The sequence below is a fragment of the Neopsephotus bourkii genome, unplaced genomic scaffold (genome assembly GCF_033783945.1).
Source record: "Neopsephotus bourkii isolate Nb327-2 ecotype Australia unplaced genomic scaffold, CSIRO-AGI_Nbou_v1 NB_1189, whole genome shotgun sequence".
Taxonomy (NCBI): domain Eukaryota; kingdom Metazoa; phylum Chordata; class Aves; order Psittaciformes; family Psittacidae; genus Neopsephotus; species Neopsephotus bourkii.
In genome coordinates this window covers 911,584-932,916 of record NW_026901674.1, presented here as the reverse complement: position 1 = coordinate 932,916, position 21,333 = coordinate 911,584, and the positions used below count along the sequence as shown (strand labels likewise).

The window sequence follows — 21,333 nt, the reverse complement described above, 5'->3', positions numbered from 1 at the left end:
TCAAAACCTGCTTTATAGACTGAAGAGAGCAAGGGATGAAGTGGTTTCAAAGTCTGGCCAGCAGCATTGCATACTCACACAAAGGTGTATGGCCTAATAGGAGAAGTAAATCCATATCCGTATAGCTAACTAGAAACTGACTGGCAATCTACACATTCACTATATCTAACAGCACGAGCAGCAATTTCTTGCATTGCTCCACCGTTTCCAGCAGGTGAAAGAAGAAAACCCCACCTAAATGTTCTCATCCAACCTTCATTTCATTTTGGTCATCTAACATACCAACAAGGCAATGTCCTGACCCACATGGCTACTTGCATTGATGGCTGCAGGATTGTAGAAGCCAAAGCCATGCTGGAGAGCTGCATCTGCTGCTTGTGAGCCTTTGGCACTTCCTCATATCTCTCACCCACACAGGAAAAGGAGTATGGTGCTCCAGGAGTTGCTTTGAATACCTGTGTTAGCCCTGAGCTGGGGTTTATTTCTTCCTTACAGCTAAAGAGGACTTGTATGGACAGCTCCAAATGGCACAGTCTTTGCCAGGGAATTGCTGCTGTAGAGACAGAAAAGGCATCTATCCACCCTGGTGCTTAACCACATGCTGGGTCTTAAAACCTGTGGGTTTAAAGACCTTCTTATCAGCAGCTAGCACAGAGCACGGCTCCTCAAGATGCAGGAAGCATACCCAAAACCTGCCTTCCTTTCCTGGTTTTTTTTCTTTCCTCCTTGGAACTCAGAACATGCAATAATAAAGTCACAAGTCAAACCATTAAAAAAGAGACATTTCTCTATCAGATGCTGAGTTTGCAGCTGGAAGAGCAACCGGCACCTTCCTATGTGTCATCCCTTGGGTATGGCTGGGCACGGCTGGGCACAAGGGAGGGCTTCAGCCAATATCCCCACAATATCCCCAAATTATCCCTGAAATATCCCCAAAATATCCCCAAATATCCCCAAAGCACAGCAATTTGGATATTGATCAGCAGTTCAAGCAAAAATGAAAGACCTTTAAGTATTTGTTCAGGGCTTTTTGAGAAGGAAGCAACAAGTAGAAAAACAAACACACGTCCAGAGTCAGCTCTTCACTACTTGAAAGAATACATAAATGACTCATTCTTATGAACACAGCCTGCATATAAACATCTCACCTTGAAAACCATCCTGTGTGCGATACGGGATCAGATGAGCAAGGAGGATGGTGAGAAGATCAGAGATTTACCAGTAGAAAACAGAAGCAATGAGTGGCAAGGGAGCTATGGGGAAAGGAGGCCCTAAAGAGAGATTCCCCTTGAACAGCACACACAAGCACCTGGCTCCGCTGCTTTATCGGGGTTTTGGTTTGCAGGTTTTGTGCATGAAAACACAGTCATTTTGCCTTGGAAAAATTCCATTTGGTAAATGGAGAGTTATTGGCATTTTGAATTGGCGCTGAAGGAGTGCTTGGCTTTTTAAAGGGTATTATTTTATAGGCATTTTAATCTTGGAAAAAATAATAGATTATTTTCCTCTGAAGTCACAAAGGTGACACCTTCTCTACTGTATTTTTCATATAAAAGTCTACATTGGTTTCTCCAGGTTCTTCCTTTCCACATCTGCATTTCTGCTGCCTAAATACAGAATCATAGAATGGTTTGTGTTGGAAGGGACCTTAAGATCATGTGGCAGGGACACCTCACACTAGACCCAAGGCTCTGTCCAGCCTGGCCTTGAGCACTGCCGGTGGTGAAGCATTCACCACTTCTCTGGGCAACCCATGCCAGTGCCTCACCACCCTTACAGTAAAGAACTTTGTGATTATATCTAACCTGAACTTCCTTTGTTTCAGTGTAAACCCATCACCCCTTGTATTCTACAGTCCCTGATGCTCTCCAGCGTTCTTGTAGGCCCCTAAATATATATATCTACAGGTATAACGCAAGCTATATAGCTACACCAGACCAGCTTTTCCAACTGTGGCTACAATGAACCCTTCCATGGCCTTGGAGCATCTGGAGCCACTGGGATGTTTGAAACAACATGATGAAATAACTGGGTGACTACATGGCCAATTTTAAGCAGCCAATTTCTGGTTGGTAGAGCACCAAGGGAGTGCAAGGTTCAAGAGCTGGCTATCACACAACATGCTTCCCAATGAATTTGGACTGGTTTTCTAACCCAGCTGTCTTGTTTAAAACCCAGTGCAAGCCTCCAAGGTATACAAATAATTAATTTCAACCCAAGCACTAAAGCAGCAACTCCCAAACTTTCTTTCCTGGCTGCGACCTCATTTTACAGACCAATAGCTCCGTGTAACTCCAAACAGCAGAATAAATATTGGACAAAATGAAATCTCTGTCATGCTCATGACCTCGTTTATAACTTCCCCAAACCTCATCTTGGGGCCATCACTCTGCTTTGGGAACTGACAGAGTCGTAACACAAATGATGCTCAAAATGCTGATCAGCCTATAAACATGAGTCAATGGTGCTCATGGAACCACCAAGGGCTCCAAGGTCATAGACAGGAGAGCAAGACCTGAAATCAAGGCTGAGGAGCTGTATGAACCATTCCCACTGATCCTAAGTGGTCCTAGGATCACTTTACAGACCTCTGTGTTGCTACAAGAAGCCTCAACAAAACCCTCATTCAACGATGATGTTCGATGATGTTCAATGGTGTCCATGGGGTTTTACCTGGCAATGTCCAAACCCACCCTGCAGCTCAGCTCTTTTCAGCCTGTTTCACAAGCAGCAAAACAGCAAAATGTGGATGTCATTTAACAGCATCATAAATAAATCCCCTTCATATTACCTCCCTTGGTATTTTTTATTGCTACAAGACAAATTTCAGCTTTAGGGGAACTACGTTGCTTTTTGTACGCTGCTGAGGACGCAGTCAGTGTTACAGACATAAATTAGGAAGTAAAATGACCTGCTACCACTATGGAAATCTGGTAGCAGGAGCTAAGATTAGAATTAAGGCATTTTTGGTTCCCAGATCAGGTTCTACACAACTACAGCCTTGCAGCCAATTTATAAATGAGACCTTTCTAGGATGGGTATAGGAGATAGCAGAGAAGGGTTTTCCCAGAAAAGGGAAAAGAAATGTTGTGAGGGCTGGAGAAACTCTGCTCTGGAGCCAGGCTGAGAGAGCTGGGCTGGGTCAGCCTGGAGAAGAGAAGGCTCCTGAAGGGGAGACCTTAGAGCAGCTCCAGTGCCTAAAGGGGCTGCAGGAAAGCTGGAGAGGGGCTTGGGACAAGGGCCTGTAGGGACAGGCCAAGGGGAATGGCTTGAACCTGCCAGAGGGGAGACTGAGCTGAGCTCTTAGGCAGAAGCTCTTCCCTGTGAGGGTGCTGAGGCGGTGGCACAGGGTTGCTTCCAACACAAACCAGTCTGGGATTCTATGAAACAACCAGAAGCACTTCAGCAGCACTCATCTCCTCAAGTTTGGCATCATCCTTAATGTCGGTGACCAGCAAGTTCATGCAGAAGAAGAGACAGATCCTGGAACAGATATTTGTGCCACCTGCATCTTTCTGACATATATGTTAAAAGATAAGAAATTCCCCAAATGGCTTAACTGGCAGGTTGGATTATGAGCTGGAGCAGTGCGACTGTAACACCTGCAAAGCGACGTTCCCTCTGAGCGCACACTGCTTCCCGGGTCTGCAGCCTGAACGTTAAATATTCCGATATTCCCAATCATGTGCAGAAAACCAAGGATAAAAATGTAGTCCTTTGGCTCCCTATTGCTGCTAAAATTAATTGCCACATAAAATTGCTGATTCCGACCAAATGAAACTATACAATTTATCAGCTCAAGGATAGAGCAAACTCACTAGTGGCTTAAATACATCACCTGAGTTATTACCAGATTGCGCACCAGTGACAGTTTTATGGATCATGTAGGTTTTATAAATTCATTAGTATGGGACTAACTTTCAAAGTAAACAAAGACATTGAACAAACATCACAAGGCTGTGTTTACACGTAAAATAGATTTCCCTTTCTTCCCCAAAGCCATGCTGGGATTCTCGGAGGAAAATATGAAAGCAGCTTTGCCGTAACACTTTGTGAAGGGGAAATGTGGCTGTTCATTACCACCCCAGAGCTCAAACCTCTATTTCATCCCTATCACTGATCCAAGACATGTGCAGGTCACTCACTGGGCTCCTGCTTCAGCTTCTCCAGGCTTGTAAGTTGTTGAAGCATCATTTCTATACCACAAAAGGAGACTGGACCTGCTCCAGAGCCCTTTGCAGTCTATGGCATCTTTCCATTGATTTCAGCAGGCTCTAAATCAAAGGCATTATATCACTTAATTAAAAGTGATGCTGTCACCTGGAATCAACTCAATTTCAACCAAAGTTAAAATCAGTTTTTGGGACCTACATCTAGGTGAATCCTCTAGCTCTTTCCCTGCTGATTATATATTTTCCCTCCCAGCTGATGGAGGTAATACCTTTCAAGCTAACACAGTACTTGAACACATGGAGAAAGAGAAAAATTCTTGCTGTCAAACCAAAGAAGACACTGAAGAAAAAGGGGAAAACCATTTTTCAGCCTTTCTTACAACTTATAAAGAGAGGCATTAAAACCAATTAGAGGGAAGTAGAGTTTTTAAGCTGATACCGCTTCCTCTGTGAGAAAACTCATGATGGAACCTGTACTCGCTGGCAGAAGTGACTAACATTGCTATAAAAAAAAGATTGTAGAAAAAAAGAACTGCTTTTCTCCACTTTTCCATTCTGTTTACTCTGTGCATTTATCACCAGCATGTGTAGAAGCAGTCTCACTCTTTCCCCTGTGCAGGCAGTGAGTTAGTCACACTTTCCCCTGTTGTGTAGCTCCTTTAGTCAGCAGCAGGGAAGTGATAAAGATGAAGAAAAAAAATAAACAAAAACAGGAAAATGCAATTGTAAAAAACATAGGAATTAGCAGGAGGTCCTTGCAGGCAAATGTAATACTCAAATCGATTCTGCTTGCTTTAATTTGGGAGATCGCAATCTGGAAAGGGGTTCCGTGCCTCTCTGCACAGCTTTCCCTATGAAGGGTGGGAAAGGAGGACAAGGATAGAAGAGGCACCGTATGGATGTGGGTGCAGAGGTTCAGACTTGAACCTCTGCAAACCAGGGGTGAGTGATGGGGAAAGGTCTCTGAACCCCAGCACCTCTTCATGGGCAAACTGAGCCAAGGAAACCCCTCCTCCAACTTCTTGCTCCCCATATTCCCACTAGGAGAGGAGCCAACCTTCACACAGCGCTCAAAGAAACCTCTACACGGCCCTGGAACTGGAAGTTAACATTATGATAACCTGCTTCACCAGACATGGCAAAAATGAGTGTTAGCATTTAGAAAATGAGACAGAAATTGTTATCAGAGAATAGGTTTTGTCAAAACCAGAGCAAGCCACAGCTTCCTACCATAACAGTGCATTCACTTACGCTCACCAGGTGTTAAATAATGAGCCTGCAGCAGGAACAGCCCAAGTTTTGTGACCAGTGTAATGTAATTATGCACCATTGCTCTGTTCTTGGGGGTCTACTTATTTAAAATGCATTAAAGAAATAAATCACTGTTATTTGTCCCGTTCCCCTTCCCTTTTAAGCTTGGCTGAGGCAATAAATCTATGAAAAGACTGACTTCTGTTTTAAATAAACCCAACAAAAGCAGTAACAATGGGAGGCTTCCAAACTTGATTTGTAAAGTCAAAGCCTCGCTTATTTTCCATTAAATTATTTGGTACAATAGATACAACCAAGTGGCAAGGATACCAAATGACCCTACTATAGCTTTACAAGATTATCATCCCAAACCATCTGGAACCAGTGTGCTGGCAGCCAAACAGTTCTCCAGTCTTGGGACTTACCCTTGACTGTAAAAACATGGATTGGTCACAGGCAGAACAAAGGGAGGCTGAGACTTTACATTTATCAGTCACAAACCTGCACTGACCTGCTTTCACACAACACCAAAAAGACAAGGTAGGATCTTGCATGGAAGAATTTGAGATCCCAGTCTTGCATGTATTTGCTGTGCCTGACCAGAACTGGCTTCGTCACTGCACAGAGGCTGCTCACAGTCAAAATCCAGGGAAGAAAGGACTCACTTATAAGTGCCATGAGTTGAACCCATTAGCTTTATTAGTATCATCAATATGTGTGTGTGTGTGTGCATGTGCACCCACAGTCATGCCTCTAACGGATGGGACTGCTGTTTCAAGGTGTCCAGGAGGTGGGGGAAGAATCATCAAATAGAATGGTTTGGGTTGAACAAAAACAATGCCCTTGAACATTGCCAGGGATGGGGCAGCCACAGCTTCTCTGGGCACCCTGTGCCAGCGCCTCAGCACCCTCACAGGGAAGAGCTTCTGCCTAAGAACTCAGCTCAGTCTCCCCTCGGGCAGGTTCAAGCCATTGCCCCATGCCCTGTAAAAAGTCCCTCTCCACAAGAGAGATGGGATGAGACTGTTCTGCCTCCACTACACTGCAGTTCTCAGTAGCAGCACGGGGCGCAACTCCCATTGCTCTGACCCAGGGCTGCCCGTGCCACCCTCTTGTGCCCCAACTCAAACCACGTTACTGGAAATCATCCTCCTGGTTCTGCGTGGGCAAGGATCAGGCTTAAACCATCACTGAGTGGTACCACACTGCTACATAAACCCAGCAAACCCAAACCTGAGATACTCCTACCACGGACCCTAGCCAGATGGGGTTTGGAAAGAGATCATCCCACACACAGATACACCTTCCCAACAGGAATGGCCCTGACCTCCTTCTAGGAAAGCTCAAAGTCACCAGCAACACACTCTGGAATAAATCCACTTGCAAATACATTTGTACAGCAAAATGCTTCTCAGATACATTTTTTCCTGCTGTGGCTTTAGTCATCGACCTCCAGAAGTATCTCCACTGGCTGAATTTAGCCTGGAAAGGCACTTCCATCAAATATTTAAAGGAAGAAATAGCCAGCAAGAGGCTGAGCAATCTCGTGTGAGCATTTCCGTCACGGACACAAATCTTAATTCTCTAAGGATCGTCTCATATGCCAATGGGAAGCTCAGTAAGGGATGAGATTTTTAATCTAATCTGCTTTCAAAATAATTTTGTTGGCATTGATTATGCTGAATTGTATCTATGGGAAAGAATTTAAAGCAAGAGCAAATACATACATGTTTGACCCAGACAAGTAAGTGTCTCTTACCATTAGTGTTAGCTGGTAATAACAAAGAGCAAGAACCTCAGTATTAACCCTAGGTGGAATTATCTGTTTTCAGGAGCCAGCACACAGATTTGTATTTAAATATTATATACAATATTAAGCAATAGTCTCAAAAGCAGCCTGGATTTCAAGTACTTTTTCTTGACTTTACCCCTATTCCCCCCAAAACCAGCCCCTAAAACCTCAGCTCTCTCTCAGCCCAGCTGTTTCCTGGCTTTTCTATGCAAATTGTTCTCCCTGGATTCTATTGTGTGCATGTGTATGTCTCTTAAAATGCATTCAAGTTTGAATTAGGGGCCCTACTTCCATCAAAGGGAATTCTTGTGAAATATGCTTCATTCTCACAATATCTGACACGGAATTATTATCCCATAACTCATGGGGGTCCTACTGGCTCCGTATTAAACATGGCTCTGAAGAAGTCCCAGAGGGAAAAAGCACATGAAGGGACATGAAAAGTCACTGGAACATAAACCTGCAAAGCAAGGTATTTCACATCTCTTTGCCAGCCTAACCCTCAAAGCTCTCACTGTGTGTCTGGATGAGGACATGCCTCATCCCTCACTTCTGAGCTTTTACTGATCAGGATTAACTAAACACCTATTACATTATTGTGTAATTAAGTTAAATTAAAAGTTTGCTTAAAGCAGGGAACACTTTCCCATTCCAATCAAGGCCATTTACTCAATTCTCGGTTTGATATTGGCATCTCCCTGCAGCCTGACAGATTGGAAACTATCACTGTTTTACAGCAGGAAAACCAGAAAGCAGAAGTTACCAGAGTACTTGCTCAGAAAGCTCACAAATGCATACCAGAAAATCATACAATCATTAGTATCACAGAATGGTTTGGGTTGGAAAGGACCTTATGATCATCCAGTTCCAACCCCCTGCCATGGGCAGTGATGCCTCACACTACACCATGCTACCAAAGAAACCTATGAGATTTCTGCTGCTGGTTTCCACACATGTTCCTTCCCCACTTTCCCGCTGGCTTTCTGGTTTCCTCACATCAGATTGAATGCAAAAAAGAAACTCAAATGGTAAAAAGTTGACAAAATTATCCCCCCCCCAAATCTGCCATAAAACTGCTCCAGATGAATGCCGCACCATCCATGCTTTGCTGGTTCCCACCATCCATCCTCACTGACCTTCTGTGGGAATTTGCTTGAGTTTTGTTTCTGATAGGAATGTAAGCACATCACCCAGCAAACACCCACAGAAACTCCCCAAACCTGGAAATACCCTTGATCCTTGAAGATCTTCCTAAAAGAGCAGAGATCCTTTAACCAACTACTCCCACTCAGCTCACCCCACAAAACAGCTTCCACCGTCCACCCCTCTCATTTGGGTGGGCGAGGCTGCACTGTATCTCCAAATACATACAGTCCTGTATCATCAGCATTGAAACAGTCTAATTCATCCTATTTATCAAATTCCAGCCTTAGGCCTAACTGGTTTTATGGTCAAACCAGAAATACCATTAGATTCATAACAGCACACTGCTACAGTGCCAGCCTGCACAGTTTTGTTCTGTGAATCTCAAGTATTTTATGCACAAACCTTGCAGTATCTGATCCAAACACTGTCCCGGGCCACAGAAATGAACTCGTGTGATTTCACAGAGTTACAAATGGGCTGACACCATCCGAGAGCAGAATCTACCCCATGCTGTGTAGTAACTAAATGATAGTCTGTGGTAATAAAATATTTATTATGCTCTACACAATGCTGCAATTGAATTGATGTACTTCCTCCCCTATTCATCAGAGCACACTGAAAGCCCTCTTTAACTTCTACTCCAGAAGTCTCCAATTACACATCTTCATTTTTCTTACAGATTTTCCTATAGGATTGTGTATCTGCAAGGAACCATTTGTCTGTTCAGGCAGTTTACCCAGAAATACAGAGTCGTGTTTGGCTTTTTCTCCCTGTTGCTTCAATTTCTCTGCAAAGACATCCGCGGCAGAGCATCCAGCATCAATTTCCTTAATACAAATAGAAACCCACAAAATACACCGAACAGAGCAAAAAGTCACATTGCACTCGGTTACCCGGTGCTGTACAAGGCTCCAACAGAATCCATTGTGTGGCAGGCAAGGAAAACAATAAATGACCTGTTTGTTATGAACACTTAATCCTCTGCCTTATAGACCACTGCCGTGGTGATATTCCCGTTTCAGTGCTTTAGGAAATAGCTCTAAACTGGGATCTTGCCTGAAACAGCCTTAATTCTTCCTGCCACCAGTAAGGCAAGTAAGGCAAAGGAGGTGGCACCAGTGAGATGCTTTATTCGGGTCCCCATGACTTGGCAAGGGGGATGTAAAGGGATGCCCATCACAGAGCTTGGTGTCCTTAATCAGGGACCATGTGGAAAAGCCATGTCACAGAGGGTGGATGGGTTTGCTGGGAGGTGAAGGATCCCACCCTGCCCTCCCTCAGTGGGTATGTTGCTGTTGGCACCAAAGCAGAGAGAGCTGCAGGGGATGCAAGGAGCTGAGATGGAAAAACCAGGAAATAAAGTGTAAAAAGTGCATTGTGAGCAAGTGATTGAAGGAAGTAGCAGAGCCCTTAACAAATTGGTTATTTGTCTGGTTAGCTGGTGCAGAAGTGGAACAGGAAATTAATTCAATATGCCACAGACTTACATTCCACGTTATTTCCTAGGTTTCTTCTTCCCTATTTTTTTCTTCATATACATGTATATACATATAAGCCAAAAAGCAAAGCATTCCTGGGCAAGCTAGCAACTGAAGCCTACAAACCTCCAATTAAAAAGACCTAATCATTATTAGAACTAGACTACAGATAGGCTTGGAAATGAAAGAATAAAAGCCAGTTAAGGAGAAAAGACCCTCTTCAAAAAGCACTTGGCTGCCAGCAGTTCTTGATTTGCTGAAAAATATCCCAAACCAACAGCTAATACCATTGCACTCATATAAACCTTTAGGAACAAGTTAGCACTCTCTGTGCCTTACAGGATATGGAGGCTTGCCAGCAGTTTTGCTTTAAACATGAAAATGGATATCAAATCCAACTTTCTAGATATAATAATGGCACAGGAGATTGATGGCATCGCTGCGCTGCACAGTGACTATTTAAATCACTTTTGGCTGCACTTACAAAGCTCCAGTGACCTCCAGAACTATAGAAACTGTACCTAGCATTAGGAGGAAATAAAATTAGAGATTCACAATGAAGAACTAAAGCAATTCAGTGTTTTTCAGGGAGGGACTGACTGCAGCGAGCACTTCTGCAGTGACACAGCATTGTGTTTGGAGAAGGAAGGAAGGAACACTCTGAATTTCCATAAGCGAGATGTCCACTGCCAGGACAGCTCTATCTAATGGTACTGGGTGTGCCAGGGAAGTGAAGTGGAATGGAAATAGATTTCTAGTTACCAGAAGAGTCGAGTTCTCCTAAGCATTATGGGGAACATCACTCCCCCACACCATGGTCACATCACACGAGTGGGCAGTGAGATGATGGCAAAAAGGCAGAAAGACGAAAGGGAATTAAGGTGGAGGAAGAAAACATGAGGAGAAACGAGAAGCTGAGACTAAAGCTGAAGGCAGAGTGGCTGGAGTATGAAAAGGAGAGAAAGCCAGACAAAGCAGAGGAGGCACCCCCTTCACACCTACTGCTGACTCACACATTTCGGGTTACTTTCATTCTTTCTTTGTATTCCGGCAGCATCTGGCATCTGCCGCTGAGATCAGAGCCATGGTGTGCCAAGCGTGAATCAAGACCTTGTGCTCACGAGCTGAAAATCCAAACACACAAAAGGGAAAGCAGAGTGAGGGACCTCACCAGTCCTGCCTGGAGCAGCCAGGAGCCGTAGCAGGAACAGAACCCATCTGCTTTGCATCCAGCCACTGCCCTAAGCAGCCAGGGAGAACGCAGAGCACATCTACGTTTCCCTATAGGGAGAGCTGATGCATTCAAGTGGTCTTTAAAAGCTGTCAGGATACACCTGCCCCTCAATACGGATGGGTCAGGTGTTTGTGTTTGCCAGGCACCATCTCTGTTTGCTGCTTAAAGAAACAGGATGGTTTCCATGTGGTCCCCATCCCCATGATTTCAGTTATTGCTGCATGAGTCCATGGAATGGGTCTTCTGTGAAGCTATAGGAAATTGCAAGTGCATAGCCCAATTTCAACAGGCAGCAGCTACAACCCACTTATGCTGCTATCAAGAACCAAGCAGGTTGTTCCAAGCACTCAGATGTGTCACAGGGCAGGTTCACAGCTGACATTTAAGCTCATTTTACAACCATCAGGCCTCAAACATTCTGTCCTGAGGCTCCTGGGCTTGCCCTTGGACTGGCTTTTCACCCTTCGGGCTCTGTAGTTTCAATTAACTCGTGGCTATAGAAAGTCAGGAGAGCATTCCTCCTGTATTGTGCCATGGAGCTCTGCAGAACTAATTATTTTGCAAATAGAGCTCTAAATCATTAACAAAAAATGTTGATTATAGCATCTGCAATCATTGTTTGGCCCATTACTTAAAAAGCTGGATGCAATAAATAGGATGGGGAATAGCTGGTATTACACTTGCAGAGCTCAAGAATAGGGGCTGTCAGAAAACGAGCACTGCCTGTAATGGTTACACATGGGCTCCAAAAGTACTTTGTAATCAGACCAATACAATAAGTCCTTCATCCCCAAGCAGTTAAAACCCCCATCAGATATCATTAAAAGAATGAAAATACTGGGGAATTTTCTCCCAGGCGCTTTGTCTTTTCTTCCCATTCTTTGGAACATTCATAAAACTACATTTTTACATTTCCCCATATGATTTCTTAGATAAATATTTTAACTAAGTCAAAATACCACAGCTTGAAATGGGGATGACTTCTCTGTATTCAATTTCTTCCACGCTGGTTGCCAGCTCTGGGATTCATTCTTTTAAACAGCTGCTGCAAAGCCCACAGTGGGAATGTAAGTGCCCCTTGCCTCCCACCTCCTCCCATGGGCACACAGATGAGTCCTACCACCACCTTGGTCTCCAGAAGAGGCATTTATAGCATTGGACCATTCACACATGTCCTCCTCCATGCCGTCTTCATTGGCACCAGAATACAAACTCATGCTTGGAAGGCACTTTCTAATGAGACCATCATTGTGTTGTGCTTACAACAGCCAAGCAGAGCACTCTTGCTGCAGTTCTCTTGCTGTCAGAACCAGAAGGCCAGATGCTCATCCTCTAACCTGGGAAAATGAGTGCATGTCTCAGGCTTTGGCAGGAATTTTGATCTAAAGCCTATCTGGAGCAGCCATGTGCTGAAGCAACTGACCATCGGGAGCTGTCATCCTCACTGGCAGATGATGACACAGGCGGTTTATCCCTGGCTACTCGCTGCATGACTACAAGCTAGCTGCCGCAGCACGCACAGATGTACTCCACGAAGTCCAATAGGATGATGCAGAGCTCTGGCTTAAAAACAATGGGTTTATGGTTAAAATACTACTAAGATCCCACTCCCCCACGGCAAATACCTGACAGAAAACCAAGGGGCTGCACTGTAAGGGACTTCACCAACAGAGTCCTCTGGGCCATGAATTACAAAGCCCTAGAATGATTTGGGTTGAAGGGAGCTTAAATCTCCTCCAGTTCCAACCCCTGCCACAGCAGGGACCCCTTCCACTAGAGCAGCTTGCTCCAAGCCCCTGTATCCAACCTGGCCTTGAACACTGCCAGGGAGGGGACAGCCACAGCTTCTCTGGGCACCCTGTGCCAGCGCCTCAGCACCCTCACAGGGAAGAACTTCAATATGATATGATGTATGATATATATAATATGGCATGGCAAACATAACCTAACCATAATATGAATAATACAATGCAATATAAATCTCCTAATACATTTTTTTTCCTAATGAAGTTTGAGGAACTTCGCTCTTGAGTGGAATACAAGTTCTCTTTTACATTCAGCCCAGGTTTATCAACATCATGGCTTGCAGTACACACAGCCTCCCCAGGAGGGTCTGCCAGTGTGCTCTGCAGATGCATTCCTCTGTCATTTCCCCACCTAACACACAACCGATACCTACACACCACACTGGTCCCTAACCAACATCCCTTTATCAAACATTTCTCATTTCCCTCCCCATCTCAGTTATTTCTTCCTCTCTGATCTTTTCTCCAGCCTCATGTCCTCACCGTGGCCACATTATCCCTTCCCTTCTTGCCTCATCAGGGGTTCTGTGCTGGCCCCTCTCCAGCTCCTCTCTTCAATGCAATCAGCTCACTAAGAGCTAGACAAGCTGGCTGATTTTTTTCCCATGTCTGTCTTGCACAGCTTCAAAGCAAGAAGGAAAAAGAAAGTTATTTTTTTTTCCAGCATGAAGAATCAAAACCTCACGTTGCAGAAGCTGAGCTTGCCTATAAACAGGGCACTTGTCTGAAATAACAAATACAACAGCTGGTGTGGTAAAACAATGTGTGATGGAGGAGCACAGAAATGAGAGAGAAAGAAGTGCAACTGATCTGGTTGAAGGTGTCCCTGCTCATTGTAAGGGGTTGGACTATTTGACCTTTGAAGGTCGTTTCCAGCACAAACTATTATATGATTCCTCACCAGCATCTAAAGAAAGGTACCAAACAAGCCAAAATGAAGTAGAAAGAATGAATTTCTTTGCTCTCTTTGAATTTTGATATAGAACTGCAAAGGGATTAAATCACTTGTTTCTGATTTTAAAGCTTTATCTTCACTAGGGATAAAAAAAGGAGGAAAACAAAGGTAAACAGAATACAACATACAAATAGGAGGAGGCAATGTTAACTGGAGTTGTTGGTGTGCAATAGTGGAGATACCGCTTATCTCGAGGGATGCATGCTCCGAACAAAACCAAAGATGAAAAAAGAAGAGAAAAAAAAAAAAAGAAGAAAAGAAAAAATAAGAAAAGGGAAAAAAGGAAAAAGAAAGGAAAAAAAGAAAAAGAGGCCATTTTTACGTTAATCACCATGCTTAGAGAGATTCATCTCTGCTGTGCCACTAAGACGAGACAGGCCAGGCTCACATGTGCCACAAGGTCCCTGCAGCTACCCTGGCCACCAAGACCCCCTGCCCCAGGCAGGTCCTGAGTTATGGGTCAACTCCCCCATCAGCACCTCCACTTCCTACCATTGGCATAGCCATTCAAAGGGTTTTTTTTCCTGTGGTTAGTTTATATGCTCCAGCTCATTAACATCTCCTAATACCAGAACTTGAGGAACTTGAGGCTAATTAGGCATGGCAATCCTGAGGAACATATTCTCCGTTCATCTTCCCAAAGCAGGATGCTCCTTGGCGGCCCAGCTGTAGCTCCACATGCTACCCATGAGGGTATCACCCTGGAAGTAAAAATACTACAGGATCCCACACATTACACAGCAGGGATCCCATACTTGTTAGTTGATGGCACAGTTTACAGGCTGTTTTGCTTAAAAATTGGAAGCGTCCCTGCCATCAAGGCAGATTCCTGCTTAGCAGCCTCAGGGAATTTCCCCAATAGTTATCAATACACCAGAGCTTCAGAATAAAAGCTACTGACTTGAAAATGAAGGGCAAAGTGGCTGGAAAACTTAAGGGACTTAAATAAAAAGCATTTGACAGAACAATGCTAGTGGGGATTTTCTCACCGTGGCTATAAATGCACAGGAGCAAACAAGCTGTGGGGTCTGAGACACACTCCATGCACATAAACTACTAAGAGCAAGCTGTCTGTCTGCACATCACCTAACACCCACTACAGCAACAGGTACCCAAGGAACACCAACACACAAACAACGGGAGCTATGATCAACACCAGCCACTTGTTTAAGCTCGTAAAACCTCTTTTACCACGTCTTCTGGACCACACAAATGCTGACCAAAGCTCGTCCAGAGCCATGACATTTTAAAGCTCCCTTTGCCCATGGGATGCCTGTGTTGCAGGTTTTTCATCGGTGCAAACATTTCTATGGGTGTGTTCCTCTTGCTTTCAAAGTTCATCACCTCCGATGCTTTCACCTTGGGCCTGCTTGTGTTCACCAGTTGTGACAGACGAAGGTAAAGGCTAAATTTATCTGGTCACCATTTCAAATTCAGCATCTTCATTTCAACATCTGCTTTTTATAGTCAGAGATACTTAAAAGTATCTTTCAAACAACTACAGCAAAAGGTACATACAGGTACATTTTCATCCTAAAGGACCACACAGATTCACACATAACACTTCCCTTCTCCAATCACTGGAAAACAGGGACCTCTGAGGAATCAAAATGCAACTACAGACAGCATGAAGGATGGCTTCACACCTTCCTGCTTGAAAAAAAATAAATGGTATAGCATCTTTATTGATGATGAGAGGAGCAAATGGATGAGAAACGAGCATGGGTGAGGATGCAGCGTGCCACCATGAGAGGGGAGCAACAGCAGTGATGGAACAGCAGCATCCCGCTTGGAATCACTTGCAGCAATTCCTCTGTTGTGGTTTTTTCCCCTGCTTTTCGAATCCTTCCTCTGAGGGCTGAGAGCCTCTACACTAGAAACATGAGCCAACTTCACCGCCCGAGGCAGCACAGACCTGCCTTCAGCTGCCCTCTGACTTTCATCTTTGGAACGGATTCATTTCCAACAGCTCCTGTAACCCCGGCCCACACGTTACAAAATGGAAACACTAAGAAATCCTGGACAGAGATGAAGCATCCACAAAACCCTCCAATCTGAAGGCAGCCTGAATGCAAACCTTCCCTCACTAGACACCTCACCATCAGAGTTTATCCACTCTTACTCTGGAGCTCTTTCCCATCATCAACACGCAGCTCCAGCCAACTCTGAAACTTCATGTAGGGAGAATGTGCCCAAAACTCCAGGAGTTTAAACAAAAACAGGCATTTCGTTTTGGGCCAGCTCAGTCCAAACTGGAATTCTGTTTGTTTTGAACTGCCCAAGCCGTTGGCATGTCAGAATCCAGTGAAGCATTAACCTGCTTTACTAAGCAACACATCCAGCTCCTGGGGACAAAAACATTGGGTTTGGCACTGAAATTCAGGCTGAGGCTCTGAAGCTTGGCTCTGTGTGTGCACCATGAGCTGCAGTGTGAGTCCCCACACATCCATCGGCTTCCCAGCCTGCTCCCAAGGAGAATCAGTGCTTTTAAAGGAGCAGAAAACAAAGCAGCCTGTCATCCGCAGAGGTGCCAGGGTTTTGTTCACCTCCCCAGCAAACCCAGTGACATGGCTTTCTCTGCTCCGTGTGTTGGTGGAGGAACCTTGGCAAAGTGGTGGGTTTAGCGAGTGAGGTATGAGAAATACAGGGTGAATTTTGCAGCCATATGGGGTTAATATTAATTAGAGTGTGCTTGAGGAGTAGCTGTGCGAGTGGCACAGTTCTGTTCCCGTGCTCTCGCAGGGGATTAGCTGTTGGCAGAGCGGCGATGCCGGCAGGAGACTCCACCATCCGAGCTGTTTGCTGGCACAGCGCTGCTTCGGATGGAGCTGCTGCGGGCTCTTTGGAGAAGCAGTGCTTTTCTAAACGTGCCTGAATCCTGGCAATGGCATAGGCAACAGCCAGCAGCCCTTGTCCCCCCAGAGCCCTCCACCATGCACAAAGCATGAGGCAGTGTCCTGCTTCATGGTGATGGCTCACTAATGCAATTAGCACCCATCAGGATGGGGAGCCTTCTTTGTGTCTTCTGCCCAGATGTGCCCTCACTAGGCCAGACTGCAGCAGTGACCCATATATCCCAGACCACAAGACGTGACTTATCTGGGCTAAGTCCAACCCTTCTCCATCCCCAGTGTCCCAAACAAAGCTCTTCAGTCCATCAGAGAGCTCTGCTTCTACAGGTTTTATATGGATTAGATGACTTTAATTAATCTTTTACTGATTAAGGCTCAGATGTAATTATAGAGCTGGTATAGCAACATCTGCCCTCTCTTTTGCTGACTCCCAGACCACATCTCCCACTCACACTGCTGACGGGTGACACCAGAAAACAAGCCCCAGTCGCTCTGCTACAGGGGACACATTGCCATGCTGCTTCTCAAACCTTTGCAACTATTCATGTATAAAACCAGACTAATTTCTAAAAAGCAGATACAAAACAGAGCTACTGAAGCTGTTTCTGCCACCACCATGCTCAGATCTGGGGCAGCATTAGCAGGGTTTTCAGCTAGCACAGGAGGCTTTAAATTAGCAGGCGTTTCTCTCCATCTTCACTTTAAACAACGTTGTGCTGTTCCAGTATTGTACCAGTGAACTCGCAGTGACCCTGTCAAATAAATATTTCTCCCGAGGTAACACTGTTTTAAATATATCCATTCAGGATCCTTATTTGAAAACACTGGACAAATTAAATGCCTGTAAAATTTGACTTTCCGGTATTTTGTATTCAGATAAACTCCTACAGCACCCACTTCCATGGCAGCCAGCCCATATTTCCAAGTAACTACGGTTTTAAAAAGCTAACTACGCTTTTCAGTATCTCTGCATTCACCATCCCTTCCAGTCCAAGGAGTCTTTTGGAGTTCAAAGAAACAAGTGTGAGGAAAAGGGATGCGTGTTCCACATGCTCCCCTCCCAAAAGCTTCATCCTGAGCATCCCATATGGCCTCCTACCATGTGCCCCATCCCAACCAGGGATCCCCCACCAGGTTCCCATCAAGACTGGACTGTAAGAAGCATTCCTGCACAACAAAGGGGAATGGTAAAGCCAGTGAAAGTGCTGCTGAGTGAAGCCCTGTGCTCCAGAAGACTTCACAGTAATTGAATGTGACTTCAAAATATTTCAGATTCTCAGCAAGGATTTGGTAGCAGAAGAGAACATGCTGTGATGAACCACGTTTCTAACACCGTATGAAAAGCAGTTTCAGTACAGGTTGCCAAAAAATGTCAAACGGGCTAAAATATGCTTGTTGATAGGTAAGCAGATGATGCCTCCAATGGCAGGAGTGAGGAGGAGGGAACAGCCATAGGCAGGGAGAGAAACATCACCTTGCAGAGGCCTGATGCACCCCTCTGCTTTAATTGCATTTTCCCTTGCTCTCACATTTTGAGGAAGGTTAAATATGTCAGACACAAGTTTACAAAACCTCCCCGACAAATCCTCTTACATGATCTTTCTAAACGATCCCAAATCTTTTCAGCTACACAAGAAGTGATGCTATTTGCCCTGACCACTTCAGCTGCCACCTCCCCAATCTCAGGGCTTCCTGTGCCATGGAGGTGAGGGGTTAACACCCGCGCAACACACAGATCAAAGAGCATTATCATACTTTCCATATTTTCTCACCCATTCTTCCTACAGCCTAACGTCTTGTTTGATCTTTCATGGCAGCGGCTGCCCACTGAGAAGATGTCTTCATCGAGCTGTCCGCAGCGACCCTCAGGTCTTTTCCCCCTGTGGTTACAGCTCATTTAAAGAGCAGCAACGTGTATAAGAGCTCCTTCCCAGTGCCTAACCTCGTGTTTGTCACTGGTGACTTCTGTCTGCCCCTCTGGTCCTCTTTGCTTAACTTCAGCTCTACTACCTTCCTCACAGGGCTGCCTCCCACCAGTGCCTCCGTGCTGCCAAGTCACCATCCACCTCTTATCCAGATTGTTAATGAAAATATTCAGACATTCAGTCACGATGCAGCTACTCAGAGCAGTCCAGCATCAATAATCAGACCTCGTAGCAGCCTTCCAGTATCTGAAAGGGGGCTGTAGGGATGCTGGGGAGGGACTCTTCATTAGGGACTGTAGTGATACGGCAAGGGGTAATGGATTAAAACTTAAACAAGGGAAGTTTAGATTGGATACAAGGAGGAAGTTCTTTACTATAAGGGTGGTGAGGCACTGGAAGGGGTTGCCCAGGGAAGTTGTGAATGCTCCATCCCTGGCAGAGTTCAGGGTCAGGTTGGACAGAGCCTTGGGTGCCATGGTTTAGTGTGAGGTGTCCCTGCCCATGGCAGGGGGATTGGAACTGGATGATCTTAAGGTCCTTTCCAACCTTAACTATTCTATGATTCTGTGAATTTATTCCCTATAGAAAATAAAGCTGATGCTTGACTTGTTTTCTTTTCTAACCCAGAGCAAGTGTTCTTACCCTGCAAGGTTCGCTTAGACAGAGGTTCTCTGAAAATCACAGGCTGGCTCTTTGAGACCTATCACTTTGCTGATGTAGTATTTAAGAAAAAACACACGGATTTCTGATTTTTCATACAATAACAGGACAGTTTGGGTTGGAAGGGATCAAAGGACATCTAGTCCAAGCTCCCTGTTTTTCTCATATCACATCCTCATCACGTAGGTATCTTTAACCGTGTTTTTCCAGAAGAGCTGGTGCTCAAATGAGGCACACAGCTGTCCTCCCCTCTTTTTTTCCCTAAAAAGGCCCAGGCAGGTAAACCACATGGATCCATCCACCCTTTGCAAACCCAAGCAGACAAAACACCAGTTAATTGTGAGGCCTGAGGCAGAAAAGCCAAGAAAAGGAGGTGTGAGCATGACCCTGCAAAGCAGTAGAACAAGGGGGCTTCTGCGACGAAGATCCTGCACTGGCAACCCTAGGGACATCCAAGTGTCCTGCTGTGTCCAGAGGAGGAGGCATACGGGTGGGAAAGGAGAGAGCCATACCACTGGGCCCCTCGGAGCACCTTCTGTGACCACAAAAATGCAAAAACCTGAAGATTTGTTAATTTTTCTGACTCTAGTACATTATTCTAAAGATACAGCACATTTTTGGTTGGGTTTCTAGGGAAGGTTTATGAACATGCCACAGTCTCCACATGCTTCTGTCCTCTGGGAGAAGGACTCCAGCACTTCGCTGCAGAACTTGCTGAGCCATGGGAGGTGGCATTAAGCCTGGAGGCATGGGCCCACAAGGACATAGGTGGCACTGATTGTGGGCTGCAGCCTCTCCAGCTTCCTGCTCCCCAGACCTGTCACTCCTCATCCTATGCGCTCATCTCCACCACCTGAAATAAGCTGAGCTGGTCTAGATACTAACTGGGTCTAGCCTGTGGAAAACGCTGACACAGAAACTGTCTTCTCTCCTCTACCTCCAGCCTCATTAGTGGCTGCTGTTAACCCTGGAAGTCCATCCGAGCAGACAGCTTCTCCGTACATCTTAATGCTCACCATTTTCTTCCCTTTTCCCACATCCTGCTCCCAGCCATCTTCCACTTCATTCTCACTCTTCCCAGTTTTCACAGCAGGTTTTACCAACCCATCTCCTGGCTTCATCTGGGCCATTTTCCATTTTCTGGTGAAAAATTCCATTTCTATTTCCATTTTCCTTGTCTAACCTGCTTGGTTTCGCCAATTTTTGGCTGCTTTAACATCCACCACAAGCAGCGCCAGCACTTCCCAAACCATTGAGTTGCGGCCAGCAAAGCAACAACCAAATCAAGCAAGAGCTGGAAACACCCTGGCGTTAAGATCTACTTAATAAGTTGTCAGCCACGTCCCCTGTATCTATTCTTGCGGGCATAAAGATCTCTGTCAGCAATCAAAACATGGATTTACACTCCCAGCACAATTCCTAGCAGCATTTAAAGGTTTTTAACGACCATCCCTTTGTCCCAGGGAGTTAAGCGCTGATCGAACGTCACAACGTGACACATGAATGCACAACACAAGGGAGGTTTGACAGGCAGCAATGTTGTAATATGATAATTCCTCTTTGTCCCTTAATCGCCTCTGTTTTTTGCGGACTTGATTCACTTACCAACATGTGATCAATCACTGCCTTTTTCAGTGAGATAATTTTTTGCCCTCTATCTAAATGGCTCCTGTCAAAGGGAATCCAGTACTAAATTAAAGCTGATATGCTTGTCTCTGCCCTTTTGTTTGTTGACTTCTTCTGGCACACAATTGATTTTAAATAGATTTTTTTTATGGGTTCCATCACTGTTTAAATAGATGCATTTTTAAAAATCTGGCTCCTTGAAATTAACATTGGATATGTACACAGCTAAAACTGTCTTGAGCATGTAATTTAATGGAGAGGAATAAATACAAGAGTAAGTGCTGGCATGTGTATTAAGTCCCTGCTAGATGTGGAGTGAGTTGCCTGTTTAGATCTTCCCATGTGCTCTGTTTAAAACAGGAGGACAACAACAAAGTCTCATGATTTGTGACTGTAACAAAAAGAGGATGGTGTAATTTAACATGAATGGAAGCAAT

At 44.9% G+C, this 21,333-nt stretch overlaps 1 protein-coding gene and 1 long non-coding RNA gene across 4 annotated transcripts in view; both read right to left on the bottom strand.

Moving 5' to 3' along the window:
- The window catches only part of CTBP2 (C-terminal binding protein 2), a 140,718-nt gene that overhangs the window by 80,203 nt on the left and 39,182 nt on the right, over nt 1–21,333 (bottom strand). The gene's annotated exons all lie outside the window — the stretch shown is intronic.
- Nucleotides 1–21,333, bottom strand: part of LOC133218066 (uncharacterized) — a 228,851-nt gene that overhangs the window by 196,760 nt on the left and 10,758 nt on the right. The window lies entirely within an intron of this gene.